Source organism: Nomascus leucogenys, chromosome 9 (assembly GCF_006542625.1).
Source record: "Nomascus leucogenys isolate Asia chromosome 9, Asia_NLE_v1, whole genome shotgun sequence".
Taxonomy (NCBI): domain Eukaryota; kingdom Metazoa; phylum Chordata; class Mammalia; order Primates; family Hylobatidae; genus Nomascus; species Nomascus leucogenys.
In genome coordinates this window covers 65,236,946-65,260,032 of record NC_044389.1, presented here as the reverse complement: position 1 = coordinate 65,260,032, position 23,087 = coordinate 65,236,946, and the positions used below count along the sequence as shown (strand labels likewise).

Below are 23,087 nucleotides of genomic sequence, written 5' to 3'. Positions count from 1 at the left end.
ACCAGGAAACCCTTTAAATTTCTTCTCCCCATAGACAACGTGTTTTGAATGGCTTGTCAAATGTATTGCTCTCATTATGTAATAACATTTCTATTAAAGATATATAGCTGTCAGAACTACAATGTGATAATCCGCATCATACCAAGTTAATTTAATGGCAGCCAAATCAAGAATATTTCTGTTAACTTGTGTACATCTTTTAATGATATGTAATGTCTAATAGGCTTTTAAAATATCAAAAACGCTGGCTGGGCATGGTGGCTCACACCTGTAATCGCAGCACTTTGGAAGGCCAAGGCGGGCAGATCATTTGAGGCCAGGAATTCAAGACCAGCCTGGCCAATATGGTGAAACCTTGTCTCTACTAAAAATACAAAAAATTAGGTGTGATGGTGCATGCCTGTAATCCCAGCTACTCGGGAGGCTGAGGCAGGAGAATCGCATGAACCTGGGAGGCAGAGGTTGCAGTGAGCCAAGATCATGCCACTGCACTCCAGCCCCTAGGCGACAGAGCAAGACTCTGTCTCAAAAAAAAAAAAAACAAAGGAGTTTTAGAAGTGAGAATAAGAGGCAACATTTCAAGAGGTAATGGCTTAAAATTTTCCAGAAGTGACAAATGAATCTATAAATTCAATATACCCTGCAAATTGCAATTGCAATTAGGGAAAATAAAAATCTCCATGAAGATGCACTATGGTAAAACCAAAAAAATCAACAACAAACAAAATCTTAAAAGCAGCCACATCTAGATCCAACTACCAGTAATCAGGAAAAGAAATAAAGGCACGTGTTAAACTACCATGAAGATGCAACCATCCAAATCTAAAATGTGGAAAATTCGTAAGAATATCCCATTTCTTCAACAAGTACATGACATGAAAAGAAGTGGGAAATGTAGGTGGATCTAAGATTAAAAGAGACTTATGGTAAGCAACATTTATTATAGTAAGCAAGAATATAAAGTGCAAATTAATGATCAAAAAGACAAAGGATCCAGTCTGGGCAATAGAGCCAGACTTTGTCTCAAAAAAACAAAAAAGGATAAGTGTGGGCAACGAATGTGGAGAAAAGAGAACCCTTTCACACTGTTTGTGATAATGTAAATTAGTACAGCCATTATGGAAAACCGTATAGAGGCTCCTCAAAAAATTAAAAACAGGGCTACCATATGATCCAGCAATCCCATTATTGAGTATATATCCAAAGGAAATGAAATCAATATGTCGAACAAATACCTGCACTCTCATGTTTATTGCAACATTATTCCCAATAGTCAAGATACAGAATCAACCTAAGTGTCCACCATCAGAAGAATGGATAAAAAAAATATGGTAGGTCTAGGCGAGGTGGTTCACACCTGTAATCCCAGCACCTTGGGAGGCCAAGGGGAGTGGATCACCTGAGGTCAGGAGTTTGAGACCAGCCTGGCCAAAATAACCGGATGTGGTGGTGTGCACCTGTAGTCCCAGAAACTCAGGAGGCTGAGGCAGGAGAATCACTTGAAACCAGGAGGTGGAGGTTGCAGTGAGCCAAGATCGTGCCAGTGCACTCCAGCCTGGATGACAAGAGTGAAACTCCATCTCAAAAAAAAAAAAAAAAAAAAAGATAAAAATAAGAAAATCCCAAAATCTGTGACAACATCGATGAACCTAGAAGACACTATGTTAAGGGAAATACACCATACACAGAAAGATGAATATCACATGTTCTCATTTACATGTAGAATCTAAAAAAGTTGATTTCACAAAAATAGTTAATGGAATAGCAGTTATTAGAGACTGGGGAGGGTAGGGAGAAGGAGGGGATGGGAAGAAAATGGTCAACAGGTACAAAGTTACAATTAGGAAGAATTAAATGCTGGTATCCTATTTTACAGTAGGGTGACCATAGTCAAAAATAAGGTATATCTCAAAATAGCTAGAAGAAAGGATTTTTATGTTCCCACCAGAAAGAAATGATAAATGTTTGAGATGATGGATATGTTAATTACCTTGATTTGATCACTACACAATGTATACAGGTATTGATACATCATATTGTATCCAATAAATATGTACAATTATTGTGTCAAGTAAAACTTTTTAAAAATTAAGTACGTCATTTTTATTATGACATTGTACAGGTTTTATGGAATATACACAGTTATTTCCCATGTTTGAAGAATTCCCATCCTGTGAGTCGTGGTGTACCAAGAGTACCACCCAATATAGAAATTTAAAAATCACTTTCCCAGGCTCCCTTATACCCAGAGCATAGACATGTTAGCTCTATCGATCAGAATTCTCTTGCATTGGACTTTGAGGCTGAAGGGTGAATCAAAAGAGGTAGGAATGTTGTGGAATCAATGCTGGGACAGGGGGCAGCCACGGTGGCCATGACTTTTCAGAAGGAGCAGTGGTTCTAGCAACAACATCCAGTATCTAGCGTTGATAATGGTGAAAGGAGCAGCATCTGTGTTTAGCAAGAGCAGCAGCAGCAGCAGCAGAAACAGGTGTCTTTATGAATCCAGTTCTTGTGTGATTTTGGAAATATTTCCCAGATGAGCATTTCCAAGTGTGGCTTTCCAACTCCCCTGCAGAGCCTGAGATACCAAAATAGTCATTATTAAAATCACTCTTAGCTAAAACAAACAAAAAACCCATGGGAAATAAGAATGGATATTTAACAAACATATTAATCAGAAGCACTTCCACAATAGCAGAGTAAGGACATCCAAAAATCTGCTCTGTCAAAGTGTGTCCAGAATTGGTTCCTTCCGGTGGGTTCTTGGTCTCGCTGACTTCAAGAATGAAGCCGCGGACCCTCGTGGTGAGTGTTACAGTTCTTAAAGACGGTGTGTCCCTTCAAATGTTCACATGTGTCGAGTTTCTTCCTTGTGGTGGGTTCGTGGTCTCGCTTGACTTCAGGAGTGAAGCTGCAGACCTGCACAGCTAGTGTTACAGCTCTTAAAGGTGACGGGCGTCCAGAGTTGTTTGTTCCTCCCTGTGGGTTCATGGTCTCACTGACTTCAGGAGTGCAGCTGCAGACCTTCACAGTCAGTGTTACAAAGAGTGAGCAGCAGCAAGATTTATTGTGAAGAGCGAAAAAACAAAGCTTCCACAACATGGAAGGGGACCCCAGCGAGTTGCGGCTGCTGACTGGGAGGCCAGCTTTTATTCCCTTATTTGGCCCCGCCCATGTCCTCCTGATTGGTCCATTTTACAGAGTGCTGATTGGTCCGTTTTTACAGTGCCGATTGGTGCGCTTACAAACCTTTAGCTAGACACAGAGTGCTGATTTGTGTGTTTACAATCCTTTAGCTAGACAGAAAAGTTCTGCAAGTCCCCACCCCACCCAGAAGCCCAGCTGGCTTCACCTGTCAAAAGCAATGAGGAGAAGTGGCAAAAATGGTCAAAATCAACATTTTCAGAACTCTGGATAATAGTCTTGCAACAATCCAAGGAGTACTTTTTTTAAAAGGCTTTATTTCAAGGCCGGGTGTGGTAGCTCATGCCTATAATCTCAGCATTTTGGGAGGCTGAGGCAGGAGGATCGCTTGAAGCCAGAAGTTCAAGAGTATCCTGGGCAACATAGAGAGATCCTGTCTCTACAACAAATTTAAAAAAAGAAAATTGGCCCGGCACAGTGGCTCACGCCTGTAATCCCAGCACTTTGGGAGGCTGAGGTGGGAGGAACACGAGGTAAGGAGATCAAGACCATCCTGGCTAACACGGTGAAACCCCGTCTCTACTAAAAATACAAAAAACTAGCCGGGCGTGGTAGCACGTGCCTGTAGTTCCAGCTACTCGGGAGGCTGAGGCAGGAGAATCGCTTGAACCTGGGAGGCAGAGGTTGCAGTGAGCCGAGATCGTGCCACTGCACTCCAGCCTGGGTGACAGAGCGAGTCTCCGTCTAAAAAAAGAAAATTAGCTGGGAATGGTGGCACGTGCCTGTAGTACCAGCTACTCAAGAGGCTGAGGCAGGATCACTTAAGACCAGAAGTTAGAGGCTGCAGTGAGCAATGATCGTGCCACTGCACTGCAGCCTGCCAGGACCACAGAATGAGACTATCCGCACCCCCCGCCCTAAAAAAAAGGGGGTTTTATTTCAGTAAGAATAGGGAGCTCTGTGTATTCTCATCCTCCTCTCTCCAGCTCCATGGTAGCCTTGAAAACCAACATCTCTGCAACTACAGTGAATACAAAAACCAGATGCTTAGGAACAACTGGGACACAACAGATTTAGAGCACCCCACAAAAACCAATTCCTATAGAATTGCAACTATTTGACCTACCTAGTAATTCACTGAAACAAGCTAAATACTCAAATTTGTCCTTATCTCATCTCAGAGCTCACTCTGTGCAAAAAGCCATAGCCCTAGATTGAGTCTCAAAAACATTCGATGGCAATTGTTTAACATCACACCCATCTGAGGTGGCAATATGAGTTAGGGCTAATTAGAGACTGACAAATAAAAAAAAGAAATAAAAACTGGGGAATAAATGATCCATTGAGGGCTTTAAAAATCTCCAACGCATTCTTGAGACTCTAGAAGGCCATACTTATAGGCAGACCTGTGCACATGCCCAGGGAACAGCTGAAAAAGGGCTAATCTCTCACTGCTGCCTGACCTTGAGGGTCTGCACAAGCAGGAAGAGAAAGCTAACTCAGAGTTGTTACCAGCCTGTTGGAGCATCAAAGTCATTCCCCAATACACTCAGAGAGTCCCTCGGCAAAGGCTTGTAGTCTTATTGTTTCAAAGCATTTAAGAAAAACACAGAATTCAAGAACAACAGTTGTAAACAATGAAACTTCATTTTGAATAATGGATAGAACAACCAGGCAGAAAATCAACAAGGAAACAGAAGACTCAAACAACACTATAAAACAACCAGACCTAATAGACATCTATAGAACACTTCTCCCAACAATAGCAGAACACATATTCTTTTCAAATGGACATGGAATATTCTCCAGCATAAGCTGTATGATACATTATTTAAAAAAAAAGCCTGAATAAATTTAGAAAGATTGAAGTCATACAGAGTATTTTCTGTGACCACAATGAAATCAAATAAGGACTTCACAAAAGGAAATTTGAGAAATTCACAAGTATGTGGAAATTAAACAACAAACTCCAAAATAGTAAGTCAAAGAAAAAATACAGGGGAAACCGAGAAGTAATTTGAGATGGATTAAAAACTAAAACAGCATATGAAACTATGGGATCCAGCTAAGTTAGTTCATGGAGGAAAATTTATAGGTGTAAGTGCCTATATTTAATTAAATTAATTAATGTATTTATTTGAAACAGAGTCTCACTTTGTTGCCCAGGCTGGAGTGCAGTGGCACAATCTTGGCTCACTGCAACCTTCGCCTCCCAGGTTCAAGCGATTCTTCTGCCTCAGCCTCCCAAGTAGCTGAGATTACAGGTATGTTCCACCATGCCACTATGTGAGCTTATTTTTGGTATTTTTTGTAGAGACTGAGTTTTGCCATGTTGCCCACGCTGGTTTCAAACTCCTGGCCTCAAGCGATCCACCCACCTCGGCCTCCCAAGGTGCTGGGATTACAGGTGTGAACCACTGTACCCGGCCTGACATCTTGCTTTTTAAATAAAATATTGGGACTGGGCATGGTGGCTTACACGTGTAATCCCAGCACTTTGGAGGCCAAGGCGGGTAGATCACTTGAGGCCAGGAGTTTGAGACCAGCCTGGGTGACATGGCAAAATCCAGTCTCTACAAAAAATACCAATAATTAGCAGGGCCTTGGTGGCCTGCACCTATAGTCCCAGCTATTCAGGAGGCTGAGGTGGGAGGACCAGTTTACCCTGGGAAGTAGAGGTTGCAGTGAGCTGAGATGGCACCACTGCACTCCAGCCTGGGCAACAGAGTGAGATCCTGTCTCAAAAAATAATAATAATAATAACAAAATAAAATAAAAAGTAAGATGTGAAATCAATAACTAATTTTCCACTTTAAGAAACTAGGAAAAGAAGAACAAATCAAACTCAAAGCCAGCAGGAGAAATGAACTAACAGTATTAAAGTGAAAATTAATGATATAGAGGATATAAAAACAATAGAGAAATCAACAAAACCAAAAATTGGTTTTTGAAAAATCATTGAAATTGACAAACCAATAGTTATATTGGCCCATAACAAAAGAGAGAAGACTTAAATAACTAAAATCAGGAATAAGAGAGGAGACATCAATACAGACCTTACAGAAATAAAAAGGAATATAAGAAAGTACAATGAAAAACTGTATAGCAACAAATTAGATAACCCAAATGAAATGAGTAAATTCCTAGAAAGCAAAAACTATTGAAATTAACTCAAGAAGACATAGAAAATCTAAAGAACTCCAGTCTGGGTGATAGAGCAAGACCCTGTCTCAAAAAAAATAAAGTAAAATAAAAACTAAAACAAAAAGAAAATCTGAATGGATATATACCAAGTAATGAGATTGAATTAATAATTTAAAAAGAAAAACTTTCCATGAAGCAAAGTCCAGGACTAGATGCTTCCAAGGTGAATTTTATCACAATGTTTAAGGAAGAATTAACACCAATTCTTCACAAATCCTTCCAAAAAACAAGAGGGAACTCTTTGCAATTCATTCTATGAGGCTAGTATTACTCTGATATTAAAGAATGACATAGACATAACAAGAAAAGAAAACTACAGACCAATATTTCTTATGAATACGTACACAAAAATTCTCAAAACAAACCCCAAGCCTGGGCATGGTGGCTTATGCCTATAATCCTAGCACTTTGGGAGGCTGAGGCGGGTGGATTGCTTGAGGTCAGCAGTTCGAGACCAGCCTGGCCAACATGATGAAACCCCCGTCTCTACTAAATATACAAAAATTAGCCGGGCACGTTGGCGCATGCCTGTAATCCCAGCTACTCAGGAGGCTGAGACACAAGAATTGCTTGAACCCGGGAGGTGGAGGTTGCAGTGAGTCAAAATCACCCACTGCACTCCAGCCTGGGTGACAGAGTGAGGCTCTGTCTCAACAAAAACAAAAGCAAAAAACCCTAAAACTTAGGAAACTGAATCCAGCAACATATAAAAAGGATTATACACGATGACCAGATGGGATTTATCCCAGGAATGCAAAGTTTGTTTAACATCTGAAAATCAATATACCACACGTATTAATATAAAGAAAACCACATGCTAACCTTAACAGATACAGAAAAAGCACTTGACAAAATATAATACCCTTCCATGATAAAAACAAATACACACAACAAACTAGAAATAGAAGGTGTTATCAAGTAAATTGTGTTGCCCCTTCAAATTCATATGTTGGAACCCTAACAACAAACTAGAAATAGAAGGTGTTATCAAGTAAATTGTGTTGCCCCTTCTAATTCATATGTTGGAACCCTAACCTCCAATGTGGTTGTATTTGGAGACAGGGTCTTTATGGAGGTAATGAAGGTTAAATGAGGCCGGGCGCAGTGGCTCGCGCCTATAATTTCAGCAGTTTGAGAGGCTGAGGCGGGCAGATCACTTGATATCAGGAGTTTGAGACCAGCCTGGCCAACACGGTGAAGCTTCGTCTGTACTAAAAATACAAAAATTAGGCCAGGCGCAGTGGCTCAAGCCTGTAATCCCAGCACTTTGGGAGGCCGAGGCAGGCAGATCACGAGGCCAGGAGATCGAGACCATCCTTGCTAACACGGTTAAATCTGTCTTTACTAAAAATACAAAAAATTAGCCGGGCGCGGTGGCAGGGGCCTGTAGTCCCAGCTATTCCGGAGGCTGAGGCAGGAGAATGGCGTGAACCTGGGAGGCGGAGCTTGCAGCGAGCCGAGATCGCGCCACTGCACTCCAGCCTGGGCGATAGAGCGAGACTCCGTCTCAAAAAAAAAAAAAAAGCAAAAATTATCCAGGCGTAGTGGCGCATGCCCGTAATCCCAGCTACTCACGAGGTGAGGCAGGAGAATCGCTTGAACCCAGGAGGTGGAGGTTGCAGTGAGCCGAGATCGCGCCACTGTACTCCAGCCTGGGCGACAGAGCGAGACTCCCTCTCAAAAAAAAAAAAAAAAAAAGGAAAAGAAAGGTTAAATGAGGTCATATGGGTGGGGCCCTAATCTGAGGGGACTACTCTTTTTTTTTTTTTTTTTTTTTGAGACGAAGGCTCCCTCTGTCGCCCAGGCTGGAGTGCAGTGGCGCGATCTCGGCTCGCTGCAAGCTCCGCCTCCCAGGTTCACGCCATTCTCCTCCCTCAGCCTCCCGAATAGCTGGGACTACAGGCCCCTGCCACCGCGCCCGGCTAATTTTTTGTATTTTTAGTAAAGACAGATTTAACCGTGTTAGCAAGGATGGTCTTGATCTCCTGACCTCGTGTTCCGCCCACCTCTGCCTCCCAAAGTGCTGGGATTACAGGCGTGAGCCACTGCGCCCGGCCTACTCTCATTATAAGAAAAGAAAGAGACATCAAATCTCCCCCACTTCACTAACACAAACGCAGAGAAAAGGCCATGAGAGGACACAGTGAGAACGCAGCCATCTATAAGCCAGGAAAAGAGGCCTCAACAGAACCCAATCCTGCTGGCACCTTGATCTTTGGATTTTAGTCTCCAGAACTATGAGAAATAAATGTCTGCTGTTTAGGCCACCCAATTTGTGGTATTTTCTTATGGTAGCCTGAGCGGACTAATGCAGAAGGAACTTCCACAACCTGATAAAGACTGTCTAAAAAAAAGCCCCACAACTGGCTGGGTGCGGTGGCTCCTGCCTGTAATCTCAGCACTTTCGGAGGCCAAAGTGGGAGGATTGGTTGAGCCCAAGAGTTTAATACCAGCCTGGGCAACACGGGGAGACCTCATCTCTATTAAAAAATAAAAATAAAAATTGCAGGGCAAGGTGGCCACGAACCTGTAGTCCCAGCTACTTTGCAGGCTGAGATGGGAGGATTACTTGAGCCCAGGAGTTCGAGGCTGTAGTGAGCCGTGATCATGGCATTGCACTCCAGCCTGAGCAACAGAGCAAGATCCTGTCTCAAAAAAAAAAAAAAAAAAAAAGAAAGAACAAAAGAAAGAAAGAAAAGAAAAAGCAACAGTACAGCTGATTTTTTACTCTTTTGACTTCTGAATAGAAACTGTGAAAAACAGTTAACAGTGGAATGATGTGCTCAATGTGTTGAAGGTAACTACAACTGAGAATTGCCAATGAGTCAAAACTCTTTTAAGATTGGAGGTGACTCCAGGTGCAATGGCTCATGCCTGTAATTCCAGCACTTTGGAAGGTTGAGAGGGGAGGACTGCTTGAGCTCAGGAGTTCAAGACCAGCCTGGGGAACATAGCAAGATCCTGTTTTAACAAAACGTTAAAAAATTAGCTGAGTGTAGTGTGTGCCTATGGTCCCAGCTACTCAGGAGGCTGAGGTGGGAGGATCACTTGAGCCCAGGAGGTCAAGGCTGCAGTAAGCTATGATGGTGCCACTGCACTCCAGCCTAGGAGACAGAGTGAGACCCTGTCTCTAAAAAAAAAAAAAAAAAAAAAAAGATTTGGGGTGATAAAAGACATCTTCTAATCTTCTGCAAGAAAAAAATTAACACATAATCACCAGAAAGCTGTCACCAAAGGAAATTCTAAAGCTAGTACTAATTATAGAAGATAAGTGATCCCCCAGGGATACATAAAGGAATGAAAGGGAAAGAAGGTGGTATAAACGTGGGAAAATGTAAATGACATTGACTACTGTATAAAACTAAATGTTCACAGAGGAGTATATATTTTTGTATACATGCCACCAGTTTTATAACATCATGGATAAAATTTAGTTTTCAGAGTTTTATTGTTATGAAGACTATAAACCTCATTGTACAATATTCCTTATTCCTTTGGATTGCGGTAATTGTTGTACATTTCCCAAAGTAGTATAATTTATCACTATTGCCATATTGCTCTCCAAAAAGACTGAATAATCTACGGAGCTACTTACAAAATTTTTGTATTAATTAATTTGATTTTGTTATATTTGCCAACATTGGTCTTACCTTTTTTTTTTTTTTAGCTTAAGACAGACATAATGGTAACTTAAAATTCCTTTAGTTTTCTTTCTTTCTTTTTTTGAGAGGGAGTCTTGCTCTGCTGCCCAGGCTGGAGTGCAATGGCGCAATCTCGGCTCACTGCAACCTCTGCCTCCCAGGTTCAAGCGATTCTCCTGCCTTAGCTTCCCGAATTGGTAGGATTACAGGCGCCTGCTACCAGGCCTGGCTAATTTGTCTATTTTTGGTAGAGGCGGGGTTTCACCATGTTGACCAGGATGGTCTTGATCTCTTGACCTCATGATCCACCCACCTCGGCCTCCCAAAGTGCTGGGATTACAGGTGTGAGCCAATGTGCCCGGCCTAGTTTTCTTTCTTTACCTTTTAATATGACTGAACTAATTAGTAATTCCCAAAACGCAAAAAAAAAATTTGGATTATTTGCCTTATAAGTTTGTCATTGAAGCAGGGTATTTTGACTGTCAATTTGACCATTCAGAATATTTAATATACCACGATTTATTCTTTGTAATCGTCACAGTGTGGACAGTTATTACTTTATACAGAAACTGACTAAGTATGTGGGAAAATTAGATTAGTAATATATTAGAGCATCTACTACAATGGATGAAGCCTGAATGATGAAAAAGGAATTACTCATTATTTCTCATGGATTTTCTAAGAAAAAATGCAAATTATTGGCCGGGCACGCGGTGGCTCACGCACTTTGGGAAGCCGAGGCAGGCGGATTGCTTGAACTCAGGGGTTCGAGACCAGCCTGGGCAACATGGTGAAACCCCGTCTCTACTAAAATACAAAAAATTAGCCGGGCGTGGTGGCGGGCACCTGTAGTCCCAGCTACTCTGGAGGCTGAGGCAGGAGAATGGCTTCAACCTGGGAGGCAGAAGTTGCAGTGAGCAGAGATCACGCCATTGCACTCCACCCTGGGCAACAGAGCAAGACTCCATCACTAAAAAAAAAAAAAAGGAAAGAAAGAAAAAGAAAAAATGCAAATTATCAGTCTTTTATCAAATTCAAAATGAATATTACTGTTAGTAATGGCATCAAATAAAAATGATTTTATCTAAAACTGCACACGGTAAAATTGGTGATATACATATTTTATTTTAAAAATAACATCTCTTTTTTAAATTTTTACTTACTTATTTTCTTTTCTGGTTCATGTTCTCTCATGAACATCTTTTCTCTCTCACTGCAGTCTGAACCTCCTGGCTCAAGTGATCCTTCTGCCTTGGCCTCCCAAAGTGCTGGGATTATAGGCGTGAGCCACCTCACCCAGCCATAATTTTTCTTTTTATTTCTCTGAAATTATTTAATCAGAATCAGTTTTTTTGTAATTTATCTACTTATTTTATTTTATTTTATTTTATTTTGTTTTATTTTGAGATGGAGTTTCACTCTTTTTGCCCAGGCTGGAGTGCACTGGCGCGTTCTCGGCTCACTGCAACCTCCGCCTCCCGGGTTCAAGCGATTCTCCTCCCTTGCCTCCCGAGTAGCTGCTAATACAGATGCCTGCCACCACGTCCGGCTAATTTTTTTGTATTTTTAGTGGAGACGGGGCTTCACCATGTTTGGCCAGGCTGATCTCGAACTCCTGGCCTCAGGTGATGCACCCGCCTCGGCCTCCCAAAGTGCTGGGATTACAGGCGTGAGCCACCACGCCCGGCCCTATCTATTTTTTTAACAGGTTCTCGCTCTGTTTCTCAGGCTACAGTGCGGTGGTACATTCACGACTCATTGCAGCTGCAAATTCCTGGGCTCAAGCAATCCTCCTGCCTCAGCCTCGCCCGCCTCAGTGTGTGGTGTGTGCCTGTAGTCTCAGCTATTCTGGAGGCTAAGGCGGGAGGATAGCTTCAGCCCAGGAGGTCGAGGCTGCAGTGAGCCATGATCACATCACTGCACTTCAGCCTGGGCAACAAAGCAATACCTTGTCTCAAAAAAGAAATTTTAGGCCGGGCGCGGTGGCTCACGCCTGTAATCCCAGCACTTAGGAAGGCCGAGGCGGGCAGATCACGAGGTCAGGAGATCGAGACCATCCTGGCTAAAACAGTGAAACCCCGTCTCTACTAAATATACAAAAAATTAGCCGGGCGAGGCGGGGGGCGCCTGTAGTCCCAGCTATTCGAGAGGCTGAGGCAGGAGAATGGCGTGAACCTGGGAGGTGGAGCTTGCAGTGAGCCGAGATCGCGCCACTGCACTCCAGCCTGGGCGAAAGAGCCAGACTCCATCTCAAAAACAAAAAAAAGAAAAAGAAATACCCTATTAAATATACATAATAGATTTTAAATTGTATCCTGATTTCAGGAATATTAATATATGAAAAAGATCATTTTAGGAAAAATAACATACCATATGTCTCTGGTTCTTCTTTTTTTTTTTTTTTTTGAGACATCGTCTCACTCTGTCACCCACGCTGGAGTGCAGTGGCGCCATCTCGGCTCACTGCAAGCTCCGCCTCCCGGGTTCACGCCGTTCGCCTGCCTCAGCCTCCCGAGTAGCTGGGACTACAGGCGCCCGCCACCACGCCCAGCTAATTTTTTTTTTATTTTTAGTAGAGACGGGGTCTCACCATGTTAGCCAGGATGGTCTCGATCTCCTGACCTCGTGATCTGCTCACCTTGGCCTCCCAAAGTGCTGGGATTACAGGAGTGAGCCACCACGCCCGGCCTTGTCTCTGGTTCTTTTTTTTTTTTTTTTTTTGAGGCGGAGTCTCCCTCTGTTGCCCAGGCTGGAGTGCAGTGGCGCAATCTCGGCTCACTGCAAGCTCCGCCTCCCAGGTTCACGCCATTCTCCTGCCTCAGCCTCCCGAGTAGCTGGGACTACAGGTGCCCGCCACCACACCCAGCTAATTTTTTGTATATTTTGTAGAGACGGGGTTTCACTGTTTTAGCCAGGATGGTCTCGATCTCCTGACCTTGTGATCCACCCACCTCAGCCTCCCAAAGTGCTGGGATTACAGGCGTGAGCCACCGCGCCCGGCTGTCTCTGGTTCTTAAAGATTATCCTTAGACTCCTGCTCCCTTTGTGCAAGCTGCAATCATTTCTGCCCCTATTTGTTAGGATCCTGACCGCCAATGAGTCGACAGTCTCCTCCTCCAGACTTTTCTTTACATTTCAAAACTCAGGGTAGCATATTTTGGGGGACAGGAACAGTGCTAAATATATTCGCCTGCTAACATACTTAATTCTCACAATAATCCTGATGAGAGAAATCCAGTTTAGAGTCTTGCAGAATAACTTGCTCCATGAACATCTGTTAATGAAAACATCAGCAAGGACAAATAATTTGCCCATGTCTTGTCCTGTTAGAGACAGAATTCAAACCTGACTGGCTAGAAAGCCTGTGCCCTTTTCTGTACATCAACCTGCATGCCAGTATTGTGTTCAAAGGTGTTTTCCCTAGCTTGGATTTCTGTGGAAAAGTTTATCAAGACCATCTATATAATAGTGCATATCCCTTAACTATATTAGACTAGTAAGATTTGATCTATAAAATCTCAATGCTTATTCGTTTTCTTTTTCTTTTTTTTCTTTCTGTCCTGAGTGGTGTCAGAGAGAACACTATCTCACCATTTCTGCAGGCTATTTTATTTTATTTTTTGAGACAGTCTCGCTCTGCCACCCAGGCTGGAGTGCAATGGCATGATCTCAGCTTACTGCAACCTCTGCCTCCCGGGTCCCAGCGGTTCTCCTGCCTCGGCCTCCTGAGAAGCTGGGACTACAGGCACCTGCCACCACACCCAGCTAATTATGTATTTTTAGTAGAGACAGGGTTTCACCATGTTGGCCAGGCTGGTCTCGAACTCCTAACCTCAAGTGATCCACCCACTTCAGCCTCCCAAAGTGCTGGCATTACAGGAGTGAGCCGCGGTGCCTGGCCGCGGCTTAAAGCCAGCTTTCTGCAGGCTTTAAAACTGAGAAAATAAATTAGCTGGGACTGAGAAAATAAAAATATGCCCTGCTATGCATGAATCTGGGAGGACACATACAAATAAAGTTAGCTGCAAAGTTAAAGAGAAATAATGTTTCTCTCAAGAACATGCTGCAGCTGTAAAGCATAAAAACAACCCCCTTGCTGGAGTGACTACTGTTTTCTCTCTGACTGAGAAGCTTGGTTCCCTGAAATGATAGACCAGAAACCACTGAAATTATGTCAGGAAAAATGAAATATCCCACTCTTACTTGGAACATCTAAGGCACAAAGAAGCAACTTTAATTTCCAATCCAGGCGCAAAGCTTCAGAGAAGGACTTTCTGAAAACAACATTCCACCTTAACTTTTGAGTACCCGAAGAAACGGGAACCATGGCCAGGCGTGGTGGCTCACCCCTGTAATCCCAGCACTTTGAGGGGCCGGGGCAGGCAGATCACCTGAGGTCAGGAGTTCGAGACCAACATGGCAAAATCCTGTCTCTACTAAAAATAACAAAATTAGCTGGGTGTGGTGGCGGGTGCCTGTGTTCACAGCTACTCAGGAGGCTGAGGCAGGAGGATCGCTTGAGTCCAGGAGGTGGAGGCTGCAGTGAGCTGAGATTGTGCCACTGCACTCCAGCCTGGGTACAGAGTGAGACTCTGTCTCAACAAAAAAAAAAAAAAAAAAAAAAAGAAAAGAAACAAGAACCTGTTTTCCTTTGCAGTCCAGGTCTGATGTTGTCCCATTACATACAACTCTATTTTGCTTTGATCCTATCAAAATACTGCTTTAATTTTCACCTAAATGTCTCTCTTCCCCAAATCCTATCTTTTTTTTTTTCTTTTTTTGAGACAGAGTCTCACTCTTGTCGCCAGGTTGGAGTGCAGTGGCGTGATCTGGGCTCACTGCAGCCTCTGCCTCCTGGGTTCAAGTGATCCTCCTGCCTCAGCCTCCCGAGTAGCTGGGACTCCAGGCATGTGCCACCATGCCCTGCTAATTTTTGTATTTTTAGTAGAGACAGGGTTTCACCATGTTGGCCAGGATGGTGTCGATCTCTTGACCTCGTGATCTGCCTGCCTTGGCCTCCCAAAGTGCTGGGATTACAGGTGCGAGCCACCATGCCCAGTCCCTATCTTCTTTTTTTTTGGACATAGGGTCTCACTGTAGCCCAGGCTGGAGTGTAGTGGTGCGTAGTGGTGCAATCACAGCTCACTGCAGCCTCCACCTACTGGGCTCAAGTGATCCTCCCACCTCAGCCTCCTGAGTAGCTGGGACCACAGGTGCATGCCAGCACACCAGGCTAATATTTTTGTATTTTCTGTAGAGACAGGGTTTCACCACGTTGCTATGCTGGTCTCAAACTCCTGGGGCTCACGCGATCAGACTTCCTTGGCCTCCCAAAGTGCTGGGATTATAGGCTTGAGCCACCGTGCCCAGCCCCTTATCTTATCTTTTCTTTTGTTTGGTGAGGCATCTCATAGTTTCTCTGATGTGCAGTCTCTCTTGTTGCAGCAAGTCAGTAAACCGTACTTCATTCAACTACAGGTTTGTCCCTGATGGTCTGAGGCTGATTGGGCTGGAACAGTATCATGGAGGTATGGCCAAGATCCTCGCTGCCATGAACCAGAACCTTGGTAATAATATGCGCATCTGAGACTTCTTGAGTCTCCCCTGCATTAGGCCTCTCTGTCCTTGATTACATGGGTTTTGAATTGAATCTGGACTTTTATTATCTCTTTGGTCCCTTAGAGTCATGCTGATTTCTTGAGTCAGCAGGCAGAGCAATTTATCCTTGGGGTTAGGGCCCAAATTCATGAGTTTTTCTTCTATATTGTGTATTTTAAAAAGAGAGATAATTTATTTAAAAACAGTTTCTTTTATATTATTTATAAAAGTAATATTTTTATTTTTGACCGCCAGCCAATCTCTTGTGGTTTGCCTCTAAGATACTTGCACTATTTCCTGGCATAACTTCACAGAGGACAGTGAATTGTAGAGGCTACTCTGGAGAACTTTGGCTCAAATAAGGTTGTTCATTTTAGACATGTCTTAGAATGAAAAAGGAAAAAAAAAACCCCAAGTCTCATGAGGGGACTGTCTTCTCTATTCTTTTTCTTTTTTATTAAATTTTTTTTCTCTTTTTTAAATGTTTTTTTCTTTTTTGTCTTACCTTTCTGAAAGAGAGATCATTTAGTTTAATGAAAGACTCCCTCCCTCCCCAAACATCCTTCATTTCCATTCTTAGAGGTTTAATAAATATTGGCTGCTTTATTCTATGAGTTGGCAAAATTGTCAAGGGCCCAAGTTACTGTTTCAACCAGGTGTAACAACTTGTGTGTGTGCATGTGTATCCTGAAATGGGTTTTTCTATATCTAAACGTTTTCCCTCTCCTTAGAGCAGAAAGATTGTTAGCTTTTCTCCAATAATTGTATATGTATCTATAGCTGACTCCTGCTTTTTCTTTTCTTTTCTTTCTTTTTTTTAAAGAGACAGAGTTGCACTATGTTACCCAGGCTGGAGTGCAGTGGCTATCCACAGGTGTGATTACAGTACACTACAGCCACGAACCCCTGGCCATAAGTGATCCTCCTGCTTCAGCCTCCTGAGTAGCTGGGACTATAGGTGCATGCCACTGTGTCTGGATTCTTCTCACTTTCTTTTCCTGTTTTCTCCCTCCCATCCTCCCTCAAGAAATTTTAAAGGCGAATTGACTTAAAAAAAAATCATTTTGTTGTCATGTGTGCACTCTAGACATATCTAGTCCACATAAATAATCAAAAATTTCTAAGCAGAAAAAGTTAAAAATAGTATTTTGTTATGTAAAAATGCTAACACTGTATTTTAATTTTCATAATACTGAAGTTAAATTTCTAATGCTTTAAACTTTCTAAATTTTTATATTGGGCTTAAGAGTCAAATAACTTATTATTTCCAAAAATTGTTTAAGATTGAAAATATAATATGGTGTTTGATTAAATAAAAATGTAATTACAGATGTCTTTTGAAAGGTTTTGATTATGTGAAATTCCTATAATACTATAAAATGTGTTAATTAAAATTTTAACTTCCAAGTTCTTAAATTTTTAAGAACTTATAAAACAAATTAATTGATATATGATCTTTGGATACTTGAACAATTTTAAGTTAAAAATGATACAAAACTCTGGTCATAGCATATGATGGAAAAATCTTAATCTTCTGAGACTTGTGATGTCTTCAAAGGAACCACTGATGCACGTGTGGAAATTTTATAATTTAAAGAAAAAAAAAGTAAAAAAAAGCCCTCCCCAAGATGGCTGCTGAAGACGAACTACTCCTCCCGCTGCCCTCCCGAGCTGTTGGAAACTGGCAAACAGATTCTGGACGAAGTAGAAGTAGCGACTGAACCCGCCGGTTCCCGGATAGTCCAGGAGAAGGTGTTCAAGGGCCTGGATGGACCTCCTTGAGAAGGCTGCCGAAATGCTATCGCAGCTCGAGTTGTTCAGCCGAAATGAAGATTTGGAAGAGATTGCTTCCACCGACCTGAAGTACCTGTTGGTGCTAGCGTTTCAAGGAGCCCTCACCATGAAACAAGTCAACCCCAGCAAGCGTCTAGATCATTTGCGGTGGGCTTGAGAACACTTTATAAACCACTTAACTCAGTGTCATTGCTATCATGTGGTAAAGTTTGAGCTGCCCAAAGCCAAGAACAACTCAGCCGAAAATCACACTGCTAATTCCTCCATGGCTTATCCTAGCCTCGTTGCTGTGGCATCTCGAAGACAGGGTAAAATAGAGAGATACAAGCAGAAGAAGGAGTTGGAGCATAAGTTGCCTGAAATGAAATCTGCTGTGGAAAGTGGTCAAGCAGATGATGAGCGTGTTTGTGAATATTATCTTCTTCACCTTCAGCGGTGGATTGATATCAGCTTAGAAGAGATTGAGAGCATTGACCAGGAAATAAAGATCCCAAGAGAAAGAGACTCTTCAGGAGGCATCAACTTCTAACTCATCTCACCAGGAGAGGCCTCCAGCGAAACCCTTCATTCTCACTCAGAACACGGCCCAAGCCAAAGTGGAGCAGGTTATCCAAGTCTGGCAACTATGACGGTGAATGACTGGTATGAGCAACATCGGAAATATGGAGCATTACCAGATCAGGAAATAGCCAAGGCAACACCAGAGGAATTCAGAAAAGCAGCTCAGCAATAGGAACATCAAGAAGAAAAGGAGGAAGAGGATGATGAACAAACACTCTACAGAGCTTGGGAGTGGGATGACTGGAAGGACACCCATCCCCGGGGCTATGGCAACCGACAGAACATGGGCTGAGGTTCCCACAACACTGACAGGACTGCAGGGTGCACACCTCTCACGCCAAGGAAAGCCAGACAGTCCTCCCTTCCCTGGGCTCACGCTTGAGCTGTGTACAACGAAGGCAAAGATGCTAAATCTTGTTTTGCATTCAATAAAGTGTCAAGTGATTAAAAACAAAAACAAAACAAACAAAAAAAACCTCTGGTCACTAAATACAGATGTGATCTATTCTTATTCTTATAATGTTATGAAATGACTATAAACAGGATGTGTAAATGTGCTTTTCCGAATAGGGGATCTGATAAAAAATAAAATAAGCAAACAAATAAGCAAAAATAAACTGTGTAAATGCTTTGAATGATATCATATATGGGTTTGTTTTGCCAGCTTAACATTTATGAAGATAGGATAAAATGTGTACCAAAAAAATTAGGTAGATATTTCTTGGTTTACTGTCTTCTAGACTTCCCTGCAAAAAACAAAAGTTGGTTGCTTTGGCTAAAAGTGATAATTAATAAAACAATAAAGACTATACTCATAATGATTACAGAGAAATATGAATATGTATGCAAGATAGCATAGTTTATTAAATAAATTCTTGATATATTTATATTATAATTTCAAGTATAAATACATTGATTAATATACTGATTGGATTAATTTTATCTTAAAGTTAAAAGCTTTAATTTTGTAACTTATTTACAGAGCCATGTAATTATATATGTCTAAACACACACACATATAAATGTATATTAAGATCAATTGAAGAATCATCTATAAATGGTTAAAAAATTTTAAGGTGAAATCAATGTTAGTAGATTTATTAAAAACAGATAAATTCTTGAATAAAAATTGTTACATGGATGATATTCTAAAATAAAAAAGAGTCAAATTAGAATTTGGATTTTCTTTTTGGAAAATGACTAAGTTGGTCTGTGACCAGATAACAGCTATCCTTTTTAAACATCAAAATATTCTATTAATTCTCTAGACTTCTTGTCATACTCTGGAATAATTTTGACCAAAAATTCCTCACTTTTCAGTTAAGTTCCTAGTAATAACTGTTCCCTACTGATGTGGTTTTTAAATACGTATAATAACTACAACTATCTTTGGGAGTTTTTGTTTGTTTTGATAGGGTCTCGCTCTGTCACCCAGGCTGGAATGCAGTGGTACAGTCTCCACTCACTGCAGCCTTGACCTCCTAGGTTCAAGCCATCCTCCCACCTCAGCCTCTCCAGTAGCTGGAGCTACAAGCATGTGCCGCCATGCCCAGATAAATTTTTTTTTTTTTTTTAATTTGAGACGGAGTCTCCCTTTGTTGACCAGGCACAAATTGTGCAGTGGCACAATTTGGGTTCACAGCAAACTCCGCCTCCTGGATTCAAGTGATTCTCCTGTCTTGGCCTCCCAAGTAGCTGGGATTACACCACCGGGCGCACCACCACACCCGGCTAATTTTTGTATTTTTAGTAGAGACGAGGTTTCACCCTGTTGGCAGGCTGGTCTCCAGCTCCTGACCTCAAGTGACCCACCCGCCTCGGTTTCCCAAAGTGCTGGGATTACCGGTGTAAGCCACCTTGCCCGGAGGTCTTGGATTTTAAAAATCATAATTTCTGTTCATGCCTTATATCTTCTGACGATTCTTCTTCATTCTGCGTTTATATTAGGCCCTAAATTCAGAATAATAAAAATGTTAAGATGTTCTTTATCCTTAAAATATCTTTAGGCTTCCTGAAATGACCGTTAGGTATCACAAATATTTGCTCATTCACTTTCTACTCAGAAATAGAATAGTAATATTTATTCAATTTCTAATTGAAATAATTGTTTGGCCTAGAGTGGTGGCTCACACCTGTAATCCCAGCACTTTGGGAGGCCGAGGCGGGCCGATCGCTTGAGCCCAGGAGTTCGAGGCCAACCTGGGCATCACAGTGAAACCCGTCTCTGCGAAAAATACAAAATACAAAAAATTAGCCAGGTGTGGCGGTGCACGCTTGTGGTCCCAGCTACTTGGGAGGCTGAGGTTGGCAAATTGGTTGAGACCGGGAGGCAGAGGTTGCAGTGAGTGGAGATCATGGCACTGCACTCCAGCCTGGGTGACCCCAACTCAAAAAAAAGAAAAAGAAAGAAAGAAAAAATTAAGTGTGGGCATTTTTCAAACTTAAACAATGGTGAGAACTATTTTTCAGTAGCAATTAAAAAAAAAACAGAACAAAAGAAAAGGAAAAAACCAGTATTTTATGAATTTTCTACAATGTGACATTTTTATTTTAAAAATAAGTAACTTAAAAATAGATATTACTCAGCCGGGCACAGTAGCTCACGCCTATAATCCCACACTTTGGGAGGCTGAGGCAGGCGGATCACGAGCTCAGGAGATTGAGACCATCTTGGCTGACACAGTGAAACCCCATCTCTACTAAAAAAATACAAAAAATTAGCCGGGCGTGGTGGGGCACCTGTAGTCCCAGCTACTTGGGAGGCTGAGGCAGGAGAATGGTGTGAACCCGGGAGGCGGAGCTTGCAGTGAGCAGAGATCGCATCACTGCACTCCAGCCTGGGGGACAGAGCGAGAGTCCATCTAAAAAAAAAAATGGTATTACTTAGAAAATAGAAATTTACTTAAAAATATTACTTAAAAATAGAAAGTTAAAGAGCATATCAATCATATACATATTTAATATATTTTAGTTTATCTAAATCTCTCTTGGTAAGCCAACAGCTGGAAGACATGCACTAAGAAAATGGGAAGCAGTTGGTAGAAATAATTTTTGGATATGTGGAGAAATAGCTGGGATTAAAAAAAAAAGGGCTGTGGGAATCTGGAGTCATAAAGAGACTTGCAGAAGGGGGATGTTAGAAAGAACAAAAAACCGGGAATTTAATTTTTTTCACAGGAAAATGAAACAGAAAAAACTGCTTTGGATACAGCACAGAGCCAGTGAAGGATATACAATAGTACTTCTGAAACAAAGGGAAGAAAAGAATGCCCAGAAGTTTGTGTATAGGAGAACCTACCCAGCAGTTCTGCTTTGAACATCAAGAGGGAAGGCTAGGTCTTTCTTCATGAAATGAAGAGCCTGGAGAATGCTGGGCTGGTAATGTCAGCAGATCAATTTACCTACTCGAAACTCATATTTCCACTTTCCTTTTGAGTTCACAAGGGTGATCTGCTAAGATGGCTAAAGTCTCTGGGGACTTTTTTTTTTTTTTTTCTTTCTGAGACAGAGTCTTGCTCTGTTGCCCAGGCTGGAGTGCAGTGGCATGATCTCAGCTCACTACAACCTCTGCTTCCCTGGTTCAAGCCATTCTCCCACCTCAGCCTCCCAAGTAGCTGGGATTACAGGTGTCCGCCACCATGCCCAGCTAATTTTCTTTTTTTTTTGAGATGGAGTCTAGCTCTGTTGCCCAGGCTGGAGTGCAGAGGCACGATCTTGGCTCACTGGAACTTGTACCTCCCAGGTACAAGCGATTCTCCTGCCTCAGCCTCCCGAGTAGCTGGGATTACAGGCGCCCGCTGCCACACCCAGCTAATTTTTGTATTTTTAGTAGAGACGGGGTTTCATTGTGTTGGTCAGGCTGGTCTCAAATTCCTGACCTTGTGATCTGCCTCCCTCGGCCTCCCAAAGTACTGGGATTACAAGCGTGAGCCACTGTGCCTAGCCTAATTTTTGTATTTTTAGTAGGGACAGGGTTTTCCCATCTTGGCTGGGCTGGTCTCGAACTCCTGAGCTCAAGTTATCTGCCTGCCTGGGCCTCCCAAAGTGCTGGGATTACAGATATGAGCTACCACGCCTGGCCTCTGGGGACTTATTAATTTACTACATTTTGTTCTAAAGGAGGACTTTTGATATTAGCTAGCAGTACAGTATATTGTATAGAAAAAAGGATAGAGGCATGCATAACAACTATTAGCACAAATACATATGTGCATTTTTCTCTTCTAGCACTGATGTGACTCCTGTCATTAGCAGTTGTGACACACATTGCTTAAAACCAACAGCTGATTCAATAATTGGAAATATAAACTTTATGAATAAAAATTATATAATAAATTGAAGATTTCTATAAGCTCACCCAAGAAGTACAATACCTTAGCTAACTACATTCTCCTTTGGGATTTTATTCTTGCTTTTTGCTTATAAATATTCTTGAATTTATATTCCTAAAGGCAAAAAAAAAAAAAAAAAGGCACTTATACTAAAACGAGTAACTGCTTCTCTTCTTTCTTTCTTTCTTTTTTTATTTTTTGGAGGGTGTGGGGACAGTGTCTCGCTCCGCAGTGGCACGATCTCAGCTCACTGCAACCTCCGCCTCCCGGGTTCAAGTGATTCTCTTGCCTCAGCCTCTGAGTAGCTGGGACCACAGGCACATGACATCGCGCCCAGCTAATTTTTGTATTTTCTGATAGAAAACGGGATTTTGCCATGTTGGACAGGCTAGTCTCGAACTCCTGACGTCAGGTAATCTGCCTGCCTTGGCCTCACAAAGTGCTGGGATTACAGGCATGAACATTGCACCCGGCCCCTTTATTTATTTATTTATTTATTTATTTATTTATTTATTTAAAGACGGAGTCTCGCTCTGTCGCCAGGCTGGAGTGCAGTGGCGCAATCTTGGCTCACTGCAACCTCTGCCTCCTAGGTTCAAGCAATTCTCCTGCCTCAGCCTCCTGAGTAGCTGGGACTACAGGCGCACGCCATCACACTCAGCTAATTTTTTTTTTTTTTGGTATGTTTAGTAGAGACAGGGTTTCATCATGTTGGCCAGGATGGTCTCAATCTCTAGACCTCGTGATCCATCCGCCTCGCCCTCTCAAAGTGCTGGGATTACAGGCGTGAGTCACCGCACCCAGCCACATT

At 42.2% G+C, this 23,087-nt stretch overlaps 1 non-coding gene and 1 pseudogene across 1 annotated transcript; both read left to right on the top strand.

The window, feature by feature from the left end:
• Positions 1 to 17,096: 17,096 nt before the first annotated feature.
• On the top strand, positions 17,097 to 17,163 carry LOC115836810. The gene has a single exon (XR_004031820.1). It is a non-coding gene; the product is annotated as a small nucleolar RNA SNORD42 (small nucleolar RNA).
• Positions 17,164 to 17,218: 55 nt separating this feature from the next.
• On the top strand, positions 17,219 to 18,237 carry LOC100588503 (annotated as a pseudogene).
• The last annotated feature ends 4,850 nt before the right edge of the window (positions 18,238 to 23,087 follow it).